This window comes from Neovison vison, chromosome 8 (assembly GCF_020171115.1).
Source record: "Neovison vison isolate M4711 chromosome 8, ASM_NN_V1, whole genome shotgun sequence".
Classification (NCBI taxonomy): domain Eukaryota; kingdom Metazoa; phylum Chordata; class Mammalia; order Carnivora; family Mustelidae; genus Neogale; species Neogale vison.
In genome coordinates this window covers 57,049,388-57,071,370 of record NC_058098.1, presented here as the reverse complement: position 1 = coordinate 57,071,370, position 21,983 = coordinate 57,049,388, and the positions used below count along the sequence as shown (strand labels likewise).

Here is a 21,983-nt window from a genome sequence, read left to right as displayed (position 1 = left end):
GCCTCTGCGATCAGTAAGGAATCTGCTTAAGATCCTCTCCCTCCATGCTCTTCCCTCCCTCATATTCTCTCTCAAAAATAATCAGGAAATACAATTGGAGTGGCAATATGATCTGCAGACTCCCAAGTGACAACAACCATAACTGGTAAATACATGTATATTTTTTACTTAAAGTCTTGGGAATTGTCATAAAAGCATACAGCAAATAAAAACATTTATTACAGAAACATTTATTCAAGAAAAGACTAAAACTTGGTAAGAATAGTAAGTCTCTTTGGTATTTGAGCCACACCATTTCTCCCCCTAGCTCCCAATTTCAGCCCACAGTTTCTCCTTAGGATGAGCAGACTGCTAGCATTTCTCATTCTACCTGCCCCCTCCACGCAAGCTCTATGTCACAGAGCTCTATTTCAGGTAACAGTAGCAAAGAGGACTGGACCTTCCTTCCTCTACCCAGTCCCCACTTAAAGCACTGAAGATCTAGCCCAGGAATGGCAGACCAAGATTATTGTTTTCTGATCACTATTGCCCCAGCTTATGAGTGGAGGTTCCATGCGAGGAAAGGCAAAGAAGACCAGGAGCTGTCACCCACTGCTCTGTTTATAGACCACTGCTCTATTTATCACTCCTAGAAAAGCAGGCTACTCTCCCCATCCCCAACTCTGAGACAGTAAGCAGACTGTAAACAGAGCTCCCATAGCATCCTCTAAGTTAAAGCGTAAGGGTGCTGCCATAGACCAAGGAAATTTGGAGTGGGAGTAGAGACAGACGAAGAGACTGGTAACTTTGTGATAGCAACAGGCAAAAGGGAAACCAGTGATAATCCTAACAGAGAATGAAAGGCAACTAAGAGTAATCCTAGGTCTAGAACAAGCCTCAAAGAGACTATAAGGGCCTGAATTTAATTGCTCAAACTGTGTAGCCATTTGCACCCCAGTGCCCAAAATAATAGGCCTACCAACAATTAGTGGCTGTTAATTACAGTGTGATAACAGTGGAGGCAAACTAGAACCCTTATGAGGAGATTGGAGAAAGGAACCTAAATGCTCTTCTAAAACTGTCCTTGGGGTTAGAGGGAGGATTCCGAGTGACTGCACATTCTCAGGCTGTGCTCTCTCCAGAGGAGCATCAGATGCTGTACAGTGCTGGGTAAATGGACTTGGAGAGTCCAGCTGAGTCACTAAAAAGCCTTGGGAAGAGAAGTGGATGAGTCTCCAGAGCTGCTGTATTATCTAAACTGTCCAATTTTAAACAAAAAGTTCCAATATCTGTGGAGAAGCAGAGTAAAGTGTGTCCCAAAACCAAGGGGATTTCGAAACAGTAAAAAGAAACTGCCTCTGAGTGGACCCAGGTGTTCGAAGCACAAAAACCTTCCAAGAAGCTCTCATAAGTATATTTTTTTTAAAAACTAAACACATGCTCAAGGTAAAGGTATGATGATATTTCATAAATAGAAAACAAAGTATTTTAGAAGAATCAAATGATGCAGATAATAACAGCCTGAAGAGCAGGAGAAAAGGGAGTGAAAAATAACTTGAGAGAAATATGAATCACCAACATATGTGTAATGGGAATTCCCAAGAGAGAAGAAAGAAAATACGCATAAAAATAGTTTGAAGATTTCTTAATGCTTAAAAATCCCAAATCTGGTGGAAAACATTAATCTGAGAAAATCAGTAAATTCTTAACAGAAAGTAGACCATTTGATCTACACCCACATACATGTCAGATTAAAAATACTGAAAAACAGAGATCTTGAAGACAAAAAACCACTAGGTACAAGAAAACTCCATTAATGATTGATTTATCAGAAACAGACCAGAAGGCAATGGGATGATAACATGCAGAGTGCTGGAAAGGAAAAAACCATCCATCAAGAATCTTCTAACAAAACTATCCTTTAGAAATGAAAGCAAAGTGAGGACATTCTCAGATTTTAAGAATTAATTCCTAGGAAACCAATCTTACAAGAAATAGTGAATTTTTTCAAGCTGTAAGGAAGTGCGATCACGCAGTAATTCAAATCTCCATGAAAAAAAATGCTGAAGAAGGTAACTGTAGGAAATTACAAAAGGCATTGTAATGACCTATTCTTCCCTCAGCTGACTTAAAAAGCAATACTACAAAACTATATAATTGTGTTATCTATAACGTAGAAATGTATATTTGTGACACCATAAAGCAGGTGGTAGAAGCAAAACTGTATTTCAATAATGAATCCACAGGAAGAAATGAGAACATGAAATGGTAAAAAAAAAAAAGTTAATATAAAAAACTATAAATAAGCAGGCACTAGGAGGATGTAGCTCCAGGTCAGGTCTGGGGGTGTCCAAGCCATTGCAAAGTGAGAGGAGTGGCCAGAGCTGCTTGAATATCTACGTTTCACTTTCTGTGCTTATCCAAAGTTCTAATTCATCATGGGTAATCTATCACCAGAAGAAATTCAACTAAGAGTCCACCCACTCATCCAGTTACGGATGAGTTTCTGGAAAGTACAAGGAAAATACTGGGCTTAGCCCTTAATTCTCAGGATGCAGGAATCAATACTGTCACTATGCTGGATGAACAAGGGGAGCAACTAAACTACATAGAAGAAGGCCTGGACTAAATAAAGACATGAGAGAGACACAGAGGACTTTAACAGAACCCAATAAGCGCTGTGGCCTTTGCATCTGCCTGTATAATAGGACAAAGAACTTTGAGTCTGGTAAGGCCTGCAAGGCAACATGGGGAGATGGTGGAGACAGCTCTCCTAGCAATGTTTATCTATGCAGCCAGACCACGTGACAAATGGTCAGCTTCAACCAACCACTGGAGCAGCTAGCAGTGGATACATTAAATGTATAACCAACGATGCCAGAGAAAATGAGATGGAAGAGAACCAACTCAAGTGGGCAGTATCCTAGGAAACCTAAAAAACCTGGCCCTGGACATGGGCAATGAGATTGAGGCTCAAAATCGACAAATAGACTGGCTCACAGAAAAGGCTGTCACCAACCAAGATCATACCGATGTTGCCAATGCCTGAGCAAAGAAACTCATTGACCGTTAAAGCTGCTGCTGTACTTCTTTATCATGTATTCGCTTCTCTAGCTTCTCCTTCAGAGTCATTACCTTTTGAGAGTTTGACGTTTTGGTGCCATGCTCTTCTCAATCAGGAGATAATGTGCAAGAAGGCCCAAGAGTACAGATCCCTTATTGCTTTTTTATGTTTGCTTTCTCTTGAGGGTACACTGCTGCTCAGCCTTCCTTCTAGTGTTTGTTTTTTCTTGGTTCATAGTCTTAGATTGGTTTTTGTACATCATATATTGTGTTACTTTTCATCCTCCTCATTTACTCTAGCAGGTTCTTTTGCTTTGAAGATTTAGAAGCATTGCCAAAGACAGCCATGAAGAAAGAAGCTGGAGGCAGGGGGAGTGCAAGGAGGAGAGAGGCAAGAGATAAGGGGTTGTTACCTCAGTGAAACCTGTAGGCCCCAAAGCAAAAGTTGTATAGCCACAGTAAAGCTCTAGTTGGGTTTAATTTTTAATTTAAGTTGCAGTTACTGCCAATTTAGGCTAATACTTGGTTTCATAGCTTTTATACACAATATTTTTGTTATATATCACAACTTGGCAACCTCTGCTCCAGAAAAATAGAATGACTTTTCTCAAAGTGGGCTCAGTTTCTGAACATTTGGTGATTTGCGTATGTACAAAGACAGTGATCCCATTTCATACTGCACCATACAGGAACACTTTGTATAAATGAATGACTTTTTACTTTCACATTATTAGTAGTATCATGGTCCTATTATATGCCTCTTAATCTTGTACATATGTATGTGTAACATGAGAATTTCTAAAGGAGGGCTTAAAATTTTTTTGGAAAAGTTTTACAAAGTATATTATGTGAATTCAGATTTACCTCAATGTCAAGAATCATGTTTAGATAGGATATAAGAAACTTGTTTTGATCTCAGGTAGAAAAACAGATTGCTTTGAGTTTTTTGTATATTTAGACTTTTAAAAAGCTAAAATTTATTCTGTTTAACTAAAAGTGATTTGGAAAATTGTGCCTTTGGTTTAATTATTGGTGATTGCACTATCATTCAGTTAGCCTTTTGGATTGAATAATGTCCAGGATCACATTTATTTAGATCCTGAACAGTGTTATAAGAATCTGATTGGTATTTGTCACCTTTATTTAATAACTAGTGTCTACATATTTCACAGGTATTAATGTGCATTGGTTTGACCAATAACCACTGCTTGATCTTTACAATTAAATTTTATAACTAAAAAAGAAAAAAACTACATATAACTTGTTCTTTCAACTATTTTGAAACAAAATTATGAAAATTATTGCAATGTATTGATCCATTTTTAACATATAAAGATGCAACATATTTAACAAAAAAAAGCTTTATAGGCGTAACATTTCTATATTTCACTAGAATTAAATTACTATAAAGCTAAAGTAGATTCTAACAAGGTATAAACTTGTAAATGCCTAGAGTAACCGCTGAGAAAGTAAAAAAATACAAAAAATGATTACTAAAAGGAATCAAAATAATACACTAGAAAATGTTGAGTCGATTAGGCATCTGACTGTTGATCTCAGCTCAGCTCTTAATTTCAGGGTTGTGAGTTCAAGCCCTGAATTGGGCTCCACACTGGGTGTGGAGCCTACCTAAAAAATTAAAACAAAAAACAAAACAAAAAAAACTCTAAAAAACTTAAAAGTTAAGACAACAACAACAAACCCAGTTGAAAAAGAAATCAGAAAAAGAACAAGGAAAAAATGGTGTATGACCTATGTAAAAATTAAAAAGCAAAATATATAAATCCAACCATATAAATAGGAACATTACATGAGAATAGATCAAATATTGTCAGACTGGATTACAAAAACAAGATCCAACTATGTGCTGTCCCCAGTAGACACACTTTGGATTCAAAAGTTAAAAATACAATGAAAATACCATTGCAAACAGCAATCATCAGAGAGCTGAAGTGGCTAAACAAAGATATGAAAATAAAAACTTCCTATAGAAAGAGGTTCATTTTACAGTGATGAAAAATAGAATCCATCAAGAATCTATTAACAAGTGTAAACATCACACCTTACAACACAGCCCATAAATTCTTGACAATTCTATATTTTGCTTTCAGAATTCTGTAGCAAAACTTGACAGAATTGACAGGAAAATAGACATTTCAGCAATAATATGACCCAACTTTCAACAATGAATAGAAAAAGTAGGAAGAGAGTCAACAAGGAAACAGAAGACCTGAACAGCACTATAAACCAACTACACCAAATACATCTATAGAGCATTCACAGACCAGCGCAATTCTGAAGCTCGCATAAAATATGCTCCAAGACACATCATATGCCAGAACACAAAACAAGCCTCCATAAATGCAAAAATATTGAAATAATGAAAGGTCTGTTCTTTAGTCACAATGGAATGAAATTACAAATAAGTAACAAAAATCTGGAAAATTAAAAAGTGTGTAGAAATTAATGCACTCCATAAATTTGGTCAGTAGGTCAAAGAGAAAATCACAATTAGGAAATCCATTGAGTTATACGAAAACAAAAATGCAACACACCAAAGCTTATGGAATGCCACTAAAACAGTACTTAAAGGGAAATTATAGCAGTAAGCACCTGTTTTAAAGGATACAAAAAAACTCAAACCCTACCTTAAAAATATTGAGAAGAGAACAAACTGAACCTGAAACAAGCAGGGGAGATAAAACCTTAAAGCTACAATAATCTAGACTGTGGTACATGCAGGCATAAAGATAAACATATAAATCAATGGAATTGAGTACAGAAATAACAATTTGTGGTCAGTTGATGCTTGGCAGAGGTGCCAAGATAATTCAAGTGGGAAGAATAATCTATTCAACAAATGGCATTGGGACAACTAAATATTTACATGTTGAAGGATGAAGTTGAACTTCTACCTCATACAATATACAAAATTTTAAATGGATCAGAGACCTATATGGTACTCTATAAGGTAACTGATATATGCTATAATATTGATGACCCTTGGAAACATTAGGCCAAGCTAAAGAAGCCAGTGATAAAAGACTACATGTATGATCCTGTTTATATATGAAATGTCCAGAAAACTCAGATCTATAGGAACAGAAAGTAAATTAATAGTTACTTAAGATGGGTTGCCAAGGGATGGGAGTGACCGATGTTTGTATGGGGTTTCATTTAGGATGGTGAAAATGTCCAGAACTTGATTGGACACAATTCATCCTTTTAAAGTATACATTTCAATAAACCATTTAAAGGTTATAGAAACTCTAAAGGAACAACAAATAGGTAAATAACAAGGTAATAGGAGAATATGAAAAAGCTCATAGAGCTCAGGAAAGAAAGAAAAATAAAAACGTTTCACAAATGAAGCTTAAAAGAGAAAAAAATAACAGGAGAAAGTAGACAACAGAAAGCTTTAAAAGGACTCTTTAGAAAAAACGTTAAATATGGGAAGCCAGGCAAAGACGATCCACCATAATTACAAGAAGAAGCTGTGAAGAAGAAAAACAAAGGAATTGAATAGGAAGACATTCCCAAAATGATAACTGAATAAAACTCTACTGAAACAATAAGATTCAAACTTCTATATTAGAAAGTCATCTCATATACTAGTAAAACCGACCCATAATAGCCACTACTGAGAAATACTCTCATAAAACTACTGACCTTTAAAGGAGAAGAAGAAAGTAAGGTTTTGGTCATTCAGGCAAAAAGGCCAGGTCACTTATATGGGAAAGAAAATTGAGTTAACATTGGAATTTTATACACCATACTTGATGCCAAAAGAAATAGAGTGGCATATTTAATATATTTATAAATTTAGACGGGGGAAATCTGAACTAAGGCTTTTATATTGAGCCAACTAAACTTCAAGAAATAAGACCATACATAAAATTATGATTATGCAAGAAATTAGAGAATATCGTAATGAGTTATCTACTGAACAAGTTTCAGACACCAGGAAATGATTGGAGAATTTCCAGTATAAGGCTTCTGGGAATATAGAATATATTTACCTGTCAAACTAAATCCAATTCTGGTCACCAGAAATTGTAGAGTTGCTACAAATTGTAGAGCTGCTGGGTGGCTCAGTGGGTTAAAGCCTCTGCCTTTGGCTCAGGTCATGATCCCAAGGTGCTGGGATTGAGCCCTGCATTGGGCTTTCTGCTCAGCGGGGAACCTGCTTGCCCCTTTCTCTCTGCCTGCCTCTCTGTCTACTTGTGATCTCTGTCAAGTAAATAAATAAAATCTTTTTTTAAAAAAATTTAAGAACAGTAGGAATCTTTCTGCCATTTTTATTTGCCTTTGTCCCACCCCCTTCCTGAATGTGTGGTGGTCTTGAAGACAGTAGCCTGCATTCCCAGTGGGGAATCCTACTCCCTGATGCTGAAGAGAGCAGAACAGACCTTATTTGCAAAGAATTTGTTTCTTTATCGGCAGTACTTGAAGGACTGACACAGGGAATTCATTTCTGTTTTGCCTAACTCACAGCTCAGGAGGAAAAGCAGCAGGCATTCCTTAAACTTTTTAAGGTAAATGAGCAATGCGCAGCCATTTGGGGCAAAACATTATAGTTGAAGCATACAAGAGAGCACCAAAGCCAGTGAAGAAAACTGAGGGAGAGAGTTTTTTCAGGAATATTAGGGCATTCAAAGCTGCACTTTTACACTGAGGAATTTCAAAAGTCATATGAATATCCAAGGTAGGATGCATGGTCTGAAAAGACCAGAGAAGACTCTGAGCTTCACTTTAGGCTGAACTCTGTGCTCAGTGAAAGCAAGAAATGAAGGCGAAGGCAGAGGTGTAGATATCCTAACACAAGTACCCCAGTACTGAATGACAAGGGCTTTAATTCTGCATTTTCCCCTCCTCCCTCTCTTTCTTTTGATATTCAAGGAAATTTCTATAAAAAGCTGAACACAAACTAAGGGTACAGAAGCTCCAAAGCACAAGTGACAAGAAAATAACCAACTTTTACAAAAATTGTTCAGAAAAGTCACTGAACAGCTACACCAATAGCATGCAATAGAAATAATAATTAAAAAAAAAAACTGGGGGCACCTGGGTGGCTCAGTGGGTTAAGGCCTCTGCCTTTGGCTCAGGTCATGATCCCAGGGTCCTGGGATTGAGCCCCGAATCGGGCTCTCTGCTCAGCAGGGAGCCTGCTTCCTCCTCTCTCTCTCTGCCTGCCTCTCTGCCTACTTGTGATCTGTCTGTCAAATAAATTAAAAACAAAACAAAACAAAACTGTGGGGAGGGTGAAGAACCTGCTTTCCCAACACATCATAATATTAAAAATGTCCAGTCATCAACAAAAAAATGATGAAGCATGTAAATAAAGTATGACAGACCCATTTACAGGAGAAATTAACAGAAACTCTCCATGAGGAAGTACACACATTGACTAGCTAGACAAACTTTAAATCAACTGTTCTAAATATATGAAACCACTTTTAAGTAAAACATGGACAAAAAGTTATAGGAAACCTGAAGAACAATGTATAAACAATATCAATAAATAGATAAAAGTTGTAAAAAGGAAATATTGAAGCAGGAGAGCTAGGTTCTTGTCTCATGGAGTCAAAGAATGAAACTCATGAGCAACAGAGAGTGAGTAAAGCCATAGAAGTTTATTAAGTGAAGATACAAAAAAATCAAGAGAGGAGTCTGGACAGAGTTGCCAATGAGGGCATTTATCTTTGGTCTTTTATAGAAAGCTAACCTGGGAACTTAAATTCTTTTAACATCCCCATCAGTATAACCATTGAGTAAGGACTAGTGATAAACCTTCAATGGCTTGCTTCCTTTTTAGGGTCTGGTTGCTCTTTTTAAACACTCTACATTATTTAAGACAAATGCATAAAACAATAATTATAAAACTATGTTAGTGAGGATGTAGTGTACAAAGATATAATTTATATAACATAAAACAGATATGGACAGCTGTACAAAGGTTGAATTTTGTATATTTAAGCTAAGCTGTTACCAATTCCAACTAAACTGTTATATATTTAGAACTTTTTAAATAATCCCCATGATAACAAAGAAAAGAAATTTAAATACACAAGAGGAAATAAGAAGGAAATTAAAATATATACTACAAAAAAAAATCAGGTAAACAGAAAAAAGTGCGGTAAAGGAGGAAATGAAGAACAAAAAATATATGACTCCCCTCCCAAAAAATAGCAAAATGATGAAGTAAATTCTTCCTTATCAGTAATCATTTTAATGTAAATAGATTAAACTCTCCAGACAAAAGCAGAGATTATGAATATGGATCAAATCAAGCAAAATGAACAAAAACCCATGATCAAACTATATGCTGTGTATGACAGATTTACGTTTGATTTAAAGACAAAAATGGGGGGTGGTGCCTGGGTGGGTCAGTGGGTTAAGCCTCTGCCTCCAGCTCAGGTCATGATATTGGTGTCCTAGGATTGAGCCCCCCCCTCTCTGCCCGCCTCTCTGCGTACTTGTGATCTCTCTCTGTGTCAAATAAATAGATAAAATCTTAAAAAAAAAATAAAGACAAAAACGGGTTGAAGGGCACCTGGGTGGCTCAGCTGGTTAAGCATCTGCCTTTGGCTCAGGTCATGATCGCAGGGCCCTCCTGGGATCGAGTCTCACATTGGGCTCCCTGCTCAGTGGGGACCCTGCTTCTCCCTCTGACTGTCATTCCCCCTGCTTGTGCACACTCTTGCTCTGTCAAATAAATAAAATCTTTAAAAAATCAAGAAAACGGGTTGAAGTTGAAAGCATGAGAAAGATATTCCATGCAAATAGTAACCAAAAGAGAACTGAAATGCTTATGCTAAGAGCAGACAATGTAGACAAGAATCAAAAGCTGTTAGGAGAGAAAAAAGTACATATAATCTTTAAGAATTAGTTAATCAAGAACAATTATAAATATATGTCCACAACAATAGAACTCCAAAATAATGAAGCAAACTTTGACAGAAATGAAAAAATGGACATTTCTATTAACGTTTGGAGATTTCAATTATGGATAAAACAATTAGGAAAGAAACCAAGAATTTTAACAACACTATAAAGCAACTAGCCCTAACAAACACCTACGGGACACACCACATAAAAGCAGAATACATTCTTCTCAAATACACATGAAACATTCTCCAGGATAGTCCACATTTTAGGCTACAAAATAATTTTCAATAAATTAAAAAGACTCAAATTATACAAATTATCTTCTGTCCCCAAATGAGGCTAGAATCAATAACAAAAGAGAAATTGGAAAATTTACAAATATGAAGAAATTAAACAACACACTCAACCAGAGGACAAAAAATCACAAGGGAAATCTGAAAATTTTTGGAGATGAAAGAAAACAAAAACAGCATACCAAACCATGTGAAAGCAGAGGTCAATGGGAAATTTATAGCAGTAAACACATTTTAAAAAGAAGGACACTTCCAGATTCCAGTCCAGCATGTAAGAAGCTTGGAAGTCACCATTTCATTCTAACAAGTCAAAAGCTGAACAGACTGAAAAAAAAAAAAATTAACACTGTATCTATGAGAGAAGTTAGGTCAAACCACTGCCCCCCAAATTAAAGGGTCAATATAGAGTCAATATAGAGAATCACATCTTATAGCAATTTCTTTGAGAACCAGTGCTAGGGTAGTGAAACCTGAACTGTAACTGGTAGATTTCTCGAGGCATGTGGACAACTCTGAGAGTTAAAAACTCCAGGGGACCCACTCATGGAGGTGGAGTGAACCCAAATATTTTTAAGCTTTCCCTGGGTCTCTATCAGATTCTCAAAGTTAATATCAGAAAAAAATCCCCTCATGCTTCTGACAGGGAGAGAGGGAAAGGAACCATTCTGAAGTATGCCAGAGCATTCTGTTCTTAACAGGGTTGGCCCTCAGGAAAACCTATTACCAAAGCCTAACCTGCTGGGCTTTTATCAGAGCATAATGGCCCTAGGGAAAGAATATCCGCAACTCCAGCCCCTCTTGCCAACTTGTCCCACCCCAGAGAGGGGGGAAAGCATGCATGAAGTTTGTTCATGATCCAGAAGTATAGGATCAATAAAAGGTAGAGAAATAACAATAGGAACAAAATGCTTTCCTTCCTCTTACACCCTACTGCATTATTAAAGGTCTAAAGTTATTCTTTGTAAGTTGGAAGAACGACACTAACTTCAAGACCTGCCATAGAGCTGCAGTAATTAAGATAGTGTACTGTTGGTTGAAGAATAGACAAATAGATTAATGGAACAGAATGAAGAGCCCAGAAACAGACCCACATAACGGTACCCCCACTGATCTCAACAGAGGGGCAAAGGCAATACAATTGGGTTCTTCAACAAATGGTGCTGGAACCACCAGACATAAACCTATGCAAAAAAAAAAAAAAAAATTCTAAACCAGACTTAACACCCTTCACAAAAATTAACTCAAAATGGATCACAGAACCAAATGCAAAACACAAAACAATAAAACTCCTAGAAGATAACACAAGAGAAAATCAGATGACCTTGGGTATGATGATGACTTTTTAGATACACCACCAAAGGCATAACCCATGAATGAAAGAATTGATAAGCTGGACTTCACAACAATTAAAAGTTTCTGCTATGTGAAAACAAGTGTCAAGAGAACAAGGAGACAAATCAGAAACTGGGAGAAAATATTTTCAAAAAGACACATCTGATAAAGGACCATTATCCAAAATATACAAAAACTCTTAAAAACTCAGCAATAATGAAACAACCCAGTTAAAAGAGTTAGATATACAGCAAAAAAGATATACAGATGATAAATATATATACACTAAAAAATATATACAGATGATAAATAAGCACATGAAGATTTTCCTCATCAAATGTCATCAGGGAAATGCAAAATAAAACAGTGATATACTTATTAGAATGGCCAAAATCCAAGACACAACAGCAAATGCTGGTAAGGGTGTGGAGCAACAAGAATGCACATTCATTGCTGGTAAGAATGCAAAATGGTACAGTCACCTTGGGAGACAGTTTGGAAATCTTTTACAAAACTAAACCTGCTCTTGCCAATACAATCCAGAAATTACACTGTTTGGTATTTACCAAAAGGAGTTGAAAACATTTCTGTGTAAAAACTTACACATGAATAGCATTCATATTCATATTCATATTCAATAGCATATTCAATAGCAACTCTATTCATAACTGTTAAAACTTAGAAGCCATGTATGTCTTTAGTAACAGAATGAATAAAAACCGTGGTGCATCCAGACAAATATTATTCAGCGCAGGAAAGAAATGGGCTACTAAACAACAACAACAACAAAATGCAGGAAATTTGAATACATATTACAAAGTGAAAGAAACTAATCTGAAAAAGCTATATACTATATGGTTTCAACTACATGACATTCTGGAAAAGACAATTTTATGGAAACAATAAAGAGAGTGGTTGCCAGGGGTGAAAGGGGAGGGAGGCATGAAAAGAGCGCAGAGGGTATTTAGGGCAGTGAAACTACTCTGTATGATACTAAGAACACATGTTATTGTATATTTGTCCAAACCCACAGCAAAGTCAACACCAAGAATGAATCCTAATATAAATTATGGACTTTGGGTAATAATGTTATGTCAATGTAGGTCATCAGTTGTAACAAATGTACTGCTCTGGAAGGGAATGCTGATAATGGGAGAGGCTATGCATAAGTGGGAACATGGAATATGTGGAAAATCTCTGTACCTTCCATGCAATTTTCCCTTATACCTAAAACTGCTCTAAAAAATAATTCCTGGGGTGCTTGGGTGGCCCAGTCAGTTGAGCATCCAATGGGCTCAGGTCATGATCTCAGGGTCCTAGTAGAGCTCTGCACTCAGTGGGGAGTCTGCTTATTCTCTCCCTCCCCCTGTGCTCCTGCATGCACGCTCTCTCTCTTTCTTTCTCTCTCTCAAATAAACCTTAAAAAATAATTTCTATTTTGGGGGTGCCTGGGTGGTACAGTTGGTCAAGCAACTGACTCTTGGTTTTGGCTCAGGTTGTGATCTCAGGATCTTGAGATCGAGCCCCACATCAGGCTCCATGCTCAGCACGGAGTCTGCTTAAGACTCTCTTCTTCCTCTCCCTCCTACCTCTCTCTAAAATAAACAATAATAATTTCTATTTTTTAGAAAAGAGGGAATATCTTAAATTAATAAGCAAACATCTTAATGAAGCCATGAAGAGCAAATGAAAAAAAAATCTAGCAGAAGGAGATACTAAAGATTAAAGCAGAGATAAATGAAATGGAAATTGATAAAGAGAATTGATGAAACCAAAAGTGGTTCTCTGAGAAGATCAACAAAATTGGCAAATTGATAGCTAGACCAATAAAGAGAGGAAAGATGTAAATAAATGAACGCAAGGTCATCATTACTGAAATTAAAAAATTATGAGAGAATATTACAAACAATTACACACCAACAAATTAGATAACCCAGATGAAATTAACAAATTCCTAGAAAATTCACAATTTACCAAAACTGACTCAAGAAGATCTGGAAAATCTAAAAGAGACCTATATTGAATAAAGGAAAATCTAAAGAGACCTATATTGAATAAAGAGATTATTAATAAAGAGATTAATAAAGGTCATCATTACTGAAATTAAAAAATTGTAAGAGAATATTACAAACAATTACACACCAACAAACTAGATAACCCAGATGAAATTAACAAATTCCTAGAAAATTCACAACTTACCAAAACTGACTCAAGAAGGTCTGGAAAATCTAGTATATGTGCTGCCGAAGCGAGCATGAAGGTCTGGAAAATCTAAAGAGACCTATATTGAATAAAGAGATTAATCCATTTTTAAAAAGAGACAGATTAGTTTTAGAAAAAATCTTTCAACAACAAAAAAAATCCAGGGCCATACAGCTTCACCGGTGAATTATACCAAACATTTAAAGAAGAATTAACACTAATCCTTCAAAAACCCTCCCAAAAAACAGAAAAGGAGGAAGCAACTTCTAATGTATTCTATAAAGCCATATTACCCTGATACAAAGTCAGACACACACTAAAGAACAAGAAACCAATGTCACTTATAAGTATAGATGCACAAATCCTTGACAAAATACAAGCACAGGAATCTGATGGCATATTAAAAGAATTTTTTATCATGACCAAATAGGATTTATTCCAAGATGCAAGGATGGTTCAACATTAAAAAGAAAAAAAATCAATGTAATAGAAAAAAAGTACCCAACATGGTCATCTCAGTTGGGACAGAAAAAGCTTTTGGAAATACCAATGCCATTGCACGATAACATTCAGAAAACTGGGGATAGGAAAGAAATTCCTCACAATGATTTAGGTAAAACATCAAAGCTAACTTCATACTCAATGGTCAAAGACTGACAATTTTACCCCTAAGATTACGAACAAGACAGGGATGCATACTTTCACCATCGCTATTCAACATTGTACTGGTAGTTCTTGTCAGGAACAGTTAGGCAAGAAAAAGGGTGGAAAGGCATCCAGACTGGGAAAAAAGAATAAGTTTATCTCTATTTGCAGATGACATGATCTTATAAGTGGAAAATCGCAAAAAATACATAAGCAAGCCAAAAAAATAATATTAGAACTAATAAATTTAGCAAAGTTGCAGTATATAAAATGAACACATGAAAATCAGCAATGTATTGCCAGTAGATTAACAAAGAACAATCAGAAAGGAAGTTAAGAAAACAAGTCAATTTAGAATAGTACCCAAAGAATAAAATACCTAGGAATACACTTACTCAAGAAAATGAAATACTTGTACACTAATAACTATACAACATAGCTGAAATAAAGACGACCAAAATAATTGAAATGTACCTTGTAATCATGAATTGGAAGATACAGTATTTTAAGATGGCAAAAAAAAAGTATCAAAAGGAATCTACAGACTCAATACAATCCCTATCAAAATTCCAAGGCTTTTTGTTGTTGTTATTGTTGCAAAAATGGAAAAACCAATCCTCAATGTAATCCATATGAATTACAACTCAACAAAAATGGGCAAGAGAGTTGCATAGCTATTTTTTCTTTTTAAAAAGATTTTATTTATTTGAGAGTGAGTGAGAGAACATGAGCAGGGGCAGGGACAGAGGGAGAGGGAAAGCAGACTCCCCACTGAGGAGGGAGCTGGATGTGAGGCTCCACCCCAGGATCCTGGGACCATGACCTGAGCTTAAGGGAGAGGCTTAACTGACTGATCCACTGAGGCATCCTGAATAGTTATTTTTTCAAAGAAGATTTGCAATAGCCAACAAGCACATGAAAGATGTTTAACAGCTTTAGTCATTAGGTAAATGCAAATCAAAATTACAATGAAATACCACTTCATTCCGACTACAACAACTACAGGTTGAAAAAAAAAAAAAAGCAAAGAACAAGTGTTAGTATGAATGTGAACTGGAATACTTATACATCACTGGTGAAATGTAAAATGTTGCAACTGCAATGGGAAACAGTTGGGTGGCTCCTTAAAGAGTTAAACACAGATTTACCATACAAACCAGCAAGTGAATTCCTAGGTATATCCCCCAAATTATTGAAAACAGCTACTCAGACAAGTGAGTACTTGCATGTTCACAGCAGCGTTGTTCAAAATAGCCAAAAGGTGGAAACAACCACAAAATCCATCAATGGATGAATGGATAAACATTATGATATATGTATACAGTACAATGTTATTAAGCCATGGAAAAGAATAAGTACTAATACAAATTATAGCATGGAATATAGAACCTCAAAAGCATTATTCCACATGAAAGCTGACACAACGGTCACATACCGTGGCAGCCTTTTTTTTTTTTTTAAGATTTCTATTTATTTATTTGTTTATTTGAGAGAGAGAGAGAGAACATGAGAGAGGTCAGCAGGAGAAGCAGACTCCCTGCCAAGCAGGGATCCCAATGTGGGACTCAGTCCTGGGGCTCCAGGATCGTGACCTGAGGTGAAGGCAGTCGCTTAACCCACTGAGCCACCCAGGCGCCCTGTAGCAGTCCTTTTACAGGAAGTATCCAGAGTAGGTAGATCCATAGAGCAGACTGGTGGTTGCTGGGGGCTGGGGGAAGAGGGCATATGCAGTTGGTATGAGATTTCCCTTTGGAATGATGAAAACTTTATGGAACTAGAAAGAAGTGTTGATTGTACAATATTTTGAATGTACTCTTTGTCATTAACTTGTACACTTTAAAATCATTTTATGTTACGCGAATTTCACCTCAATTTAAACAAAAACCCTAAATTCAAGTTGTGGAAATAAGGGTTACAGAACAGTATGTAATCATTATGTGCTCTGACAATGTAGATACAATACACTTTTTAAAATAAGGAGAGGATAGAGACTATCCAGAATAAACTTTCTAATTGTCTTGTAAGTGGGCATTAGTTCAAATTAGAAGCTCAGGGAAGGAAAGAAAAAAGATTATGACTGCCTAATTTCAATGTTGTTCAAGTTAGGGAAAAAACATTCACTAAAAGAGAGGACTAAAGGTTTTTTTTTTTTTAAAGATTTTCTTTCTTTACTTATTTTTATTAAAACTTTCTTTATTTTAGTTTTTTTTTTTTTTAAATTTGTCAGAGAGAGAGCAAGCGAGCGAACACAGGCAAACAGAGTGGCGGGCCGAGGCAGAGGGAGAAGCAGGCTCCCCACCAAGCAAGGAGCCCAATGTGGGACTTGATCCCAGGATGCTAGGATCATGACCTGAGCCAAAGGCAGCTGCTTAACCAACTAAGCCACCCAGGCATCCCTATTTATTTGACAAGCATAGATCACAAGTAGGCAGAGAGGCAGGCAGAGAGAGAGGAAGGGAATCAGGCTCCCTGCTGAGCAGAGAGCCCAATGCAGGGCTCCATCCCAGGTCCCTGGGATCATGACCTGAGCTGAAGGCAGAGGCTTTAACCCACTGAGCCATCCAGCCACCCTAAAGGATTTTTTAAAAAGGTTTTATATAAGGATGACCATGAGAACAAAAATAGAAACATTTCTTTTAAAATGTTATATTTTATTAGTTATTTTAATAACTAATTTATTTGAAATGTAGGGGCTCCTGGGTGGCTCAGTTGGCTAATCGTCTGCCCTCAGGCAGGGTCCTGGGATCGAGTCCTGTGTCAGGCTCCTTGTTCAGTGGGGTAGCCTGTTTCTCCCTCTGCCTGCTGTTCCCCCTGCTTGGGCTCGCTCTCTCTCTCTCTCTCTCTAAAAAATAAATAAATAAAATCATTTAAAAAATAATTGAAATGTATTCAGGATTTCTCTTTAGGAATATTGCCACATATGAAAATCCCTTTGAATAATATTTTCAGAGTTTTCCTTTCTCTTTAGAGTCAGTAACTGTGCCTATATATATATACTCTGTGTCTATAATTTTCTCTCTAATCCTTATTAACTGTTTACTTTTGTTTAATACACTCCTCTTTCTCAGTTTTGTCCTTCACAGTCCTTCCCAACTTTTCAGACTTTCTTTTTTTGTGATTCCAATATGCCATTGGTGGCAGACTAAAGATAGCCACAATGCTTTTGATATGTCTCCTGCTAAGAGGTAGAGGTTTCATTCTCCTAATGTTGAATCTGGGTGAGCTGTAACTACAGGTGACCTTTGAATAACATGGGGGTTAGGGGCACCATCCTCCCATGCAAAAGAAGAGTCACATGTCACTCCTAACTCCCCAGAACTTAAACTATTGTTGACCAGAATTCTCACCAGTAACATAAACAACATATATTTTGTATGTGATATGTACCATATCCTATATTCTTATGATAAAGTAAGCTAAAGGAAAGAAAATACTTAAAAAACCGTAAGAGAAAATACATTTACAATACTACACTGTCAGAAATCCACATGTATTAAGGGGACCCATGTAGTTCAAACCTCTGTTGTTAAGCATCAGCTGAATTTTATCAATAGAAGATGAAGAAGTAACACTGCAAGTGTCAGGGCCCAGCCTTATGAGACAAACAGCTCCCCTTTCTGATTCTCAACTACTTGCTTTTAGAACATGGCTACCATGTTGTAGATACCTGTAGCCCATAGGTCCAAGCAACCCTGTGGAGAGATCCATGCAGCCAACAACCCTGGCTTAGTTTTCAGCCACCAGCTAGTACCAGCTTGCCAGCCATGTGAGTGAGCAAGCCACTTAAAAGTGGATTCTCCAGGGCGCCTGGGTGGCTCAGCGGGTTAAGCCGCTGCCTTCGGCTCAGGTCATAATCTCAGGGTCCTGGGATCGAGCCCCGCATCGGACTCTCTACTCAGCAGGGAGCCTGCTTCCTCCTCTCTCTCTGCCTGCCTCTCTGCCAACTTGTGATCTCTCTCTGTCAAATAAATAAATAAAATCTTAAAAAAAAAAAAAAAAGTGAATTCTCCAATCCATTTGGAATGCCTGAGCTGATGCCTCCTAGAGATGAGATCAGCCAACTCTGCTGAACCCAGCCAAAACTGCAGATTCACAAGAGCATATTTGGTTGTGGTTTTAAGCCTCAGAGATTTGGGATGCTTTGTTATACAGTAACACAGGCAAGACACCCTCCTTTTATTTTGCTCTTCAATGTGTTATCTCACTTTTGACAGCTCTCATTTTTTAAAATGTTTTATTTTTTTAATTTCTTTTCAGTGTACCAGAATTCATTGTTTATGCACCACACCCAGTGCTCCATGCAATACCTTCCCTCCATAATACCCATCACCAGGATCCCCCACCTTCTCACCCCCTGCCCCTTCAAAACCCTCAGATTGTTTTTCAGAGTCCATAGTCTCTCATGGTTCATCTCCTCCTCCAATTTCCCTCAACTCGCTTCTCTTCTCCATCTCCCCATGTCCTCTGTGTTATTTCTTATGCTCCACAAATAAGTGAAACCGTATGATAAATGACTCTCTCTGCTTGACTTATTTCACTCAGTATAATCTCTTCCAGTCCCATTCATGTTGATACAAAAGTTGGGTAGTCATCCTTTCTGATGGAGGCATAATACTCCATAGTGTATATGGACCACATCTTCCTTATCCATTCATCTGTTGAAAGACAACTTTGTTCTTCCCACAGTTTGGTGACCGTGGCCATTGCTGCTATGAACATTGGGGTAAAGATGGCCCTTCTTTTCACTCCATCTGTATCTTTGGGGTAAGTACCCAGTAGTGCAATTGCAGGGTCATAGGGAAGCTCTATTTTTAATTCCTTAAGGAATCTCCACACTGTTTTCCAAAGTGGCTGCACCAACTTGCATTCCCACCAATAGTGTAAGAGGGTTCCCCTTTTTCCACATCCTCTCTAACACACCTTGTTTACTGTCTTGTTAATTTTGGTCATTCTAACTGGTGTAAGGTGATATCTCAATGTGGTTTTGATTTGAATCTCCCTGATGAACAGCTCTCATTTTATTTTAACTTTTGACCACTTGTTTTAGAATTTTTTTTTTTTAAGATTTCATTTATTTGTCAGAGAGAGCAAGCTGGGGGAGCGGCAGGCAGAGGGAGAAGCAGGCTCCCTGTTGAGCAAGGAGCCCAATGTGGGACTCAATCCCAGGACCCTGGGATCATGACCTGGGCTGAAGGCAGACACTTGACCAACTGAGCCACCCAGGCATCCCTTGGCCACTTGTTTTATAAGTGGTAACTAACAACCAAGGTCCAATAGCTCATTAAAAGATTTAGGGTATGCAAGGTAGGATTGTTCTAAATTTTTATGTTCAGGGTGACTTTTTTCTGAGGAGAGATCTTTTTTTTTTTTTTTTTCTTTTTTTTTTTTTCCAATTTATTTATTTTCAGAAAAACAGTATTCATTATTTTTTCACCACACCCAGTGCTCCATGCAAGCTGTGCCCTCTATAATACCCACCACCTGGTACCCCAACCTCCCACCCCCCCGCCACTTCAAACCCCTCAGACTGTTTTTCAGAGTCCATAGTCTCTCATGGTTCATCTCCCCTTCCAATTTACCCAAAAGCACATACCCTCCCCAATGTCCATAACCTTCCCCCCTTCTCCCAACCGCCCTCCCCCCAGCAACCCACAGTTTGTTTCGTGAGATTAAGAGTCACTTATGATTTGTCTCCCTCCCTATCCCATCTTGTTTCATGGATTCTTCTCCTACCCACTTAAGCCCCCATGTTGCATCACCACTCCCTCATATCAGGGAGATCATATGATAGTTGTCTTTCTCCGCTTGACTTATTTCGCTAAGCATGATACGCTCTAGTTCCATCCATGTTGTCGCAAATGGCAAGATTTCGTTTCTTTTGATGGCTGCATAGTATTCCATTGTGTATATATACCACATCTTCTTGATCCATTCATCTGTTGATGGACATCTAGGTTCTTTCCATAGTTTGGCTATTGTGGACATTGCTGCTATAAACATTCGGGTGCACGTGCCCCTTTGGATCACTACGTTTGTATCTTTAGGGTAAATTCCCAGTAGTGCAATTGCTGGGTCATAGGGCAGTTCTATTTTCAACATTTTGAGGAATCTCCATGCTGTTTTCCAGAGTGGTTGCACCAGCTTGCATTCCCACCAACAGTGTAGGAGGGTTCCCCTTTCTCCGCATCCTCGCCAGCATCTGTCATTTCCTGACTTGTTGATTTTAGCCATTCTGACTGGTGTGAGGTGATATCTCATTGTGGTTTTGATTTGTATTTCCCTGATGCCGAGTGATATGGAGCACTTTTTCATGTGTCTGTTGGCCATCTGGATGTCTTCTTGGCAGAAACGTCTGTTCATGTCCTCTGCCCATTTCTTGATTGGATTATTTGTTCTTTGGGTGTTGAGTTTGTTAAGTTCTTTATAGATTTTGGACACTAGTCCTTTATCTGATATGTCGTTTGCAAATATCTTCTCTGAGGAGAGATCTTTATCTGCCATTTGTGTTTCCTGCTTTTTTTCCTTTTATTATTTATTTATTTGTTTGTTTTTTGAAACTGTCGATTCCTTTCTAACAGTTACGTTCAAATGAGAAGAGTTCTTCTTGGAACTGTCTTTTGCTGGCATTTTGGAAGAGACCAGTACTGGGTTCCAGGCTAACAGGAATTCCCTTATGACACAGAAAGGTATGTGTGAAGGACATATATTTGCTTTTTATTCTCCCAACCACAAGAGATTGGAGTCTTGCATGTTGTTTACAGTCCAGAATCTCTGTTCCAGTCTGTTTCACCTGCTGCACAGAGCCTTAGTGTGTCATTTATCTTTGCTTCCTCAACATATTTTTGGTAATAGACTAAGCAAGGGAAGGCACAGGACACCAGGGTGGTTGGACTTTCCCATCAGGTGTTTTGCCACCCACCTGGGGCATTTCCTTGCATGACATACTGAGTCCCTGTGTGCAGGTGTGCAGGTCATTCCCAGAAGACGCTGCTGCACCATCTTCATTTCTTGGACATTTCTGTTAAAAATTTTTAAATGCATCTTAAATTCTTTCTTTTTTAAAGATTTTATTTATTTGAGAGAGAGAGAGCATGAGAGCAAGAGCACAGGCAGGAGGAGTGGCAGGCAGAGGGAGAGGGAGAAGCAGGCTCTCCGAGGAGCAGGAATGATGCGGAGCTTGATTCTAGGATCCTGAGATCATGACCAAAGGCACACACTTAACCAACTGAGCCACCCAGATGTTCCAAATGTATCTTAAATTCTTAAAAAAAAAATTTTTTTTTAGTAGGTTTCATGCCCTGTGTGGAGCCCAACACAGGGCTTGAACTCACAACCCTGAGATCAAGACCTGAGTTGAGATCAAAAGTCAGAAGCTTAACTGACTGAGCCACTCAGGTGCCCCAATTCTTTAATACTCTGAATACGGTGCATTTTATCAGTACCCATTTTATAACATTCTATTTGTGCTATAGATGAAGGAAGGCAATATAAATTGTTTTGTGCTTAGTTCAGAATTATTTAAAAAATAAATATAAAAAAGTAACATATTATGTAGATTAACTGAAACACTCAGCTGAGGAA

At 37.7% G+C, this 21,983-nt stretch overlaps 1 pseudogene; it reads left to right on the top strand.

The window, feature by feature from the left end:
• The first annotated feature begins 7 nt into the window (after positions 1-7).
• Positions 8-4,056, top strand: LOC122916372 (annotated as a pseudogene).
• Positions 4,057-21,983: the final 17,927 nt, after the last annotated feature.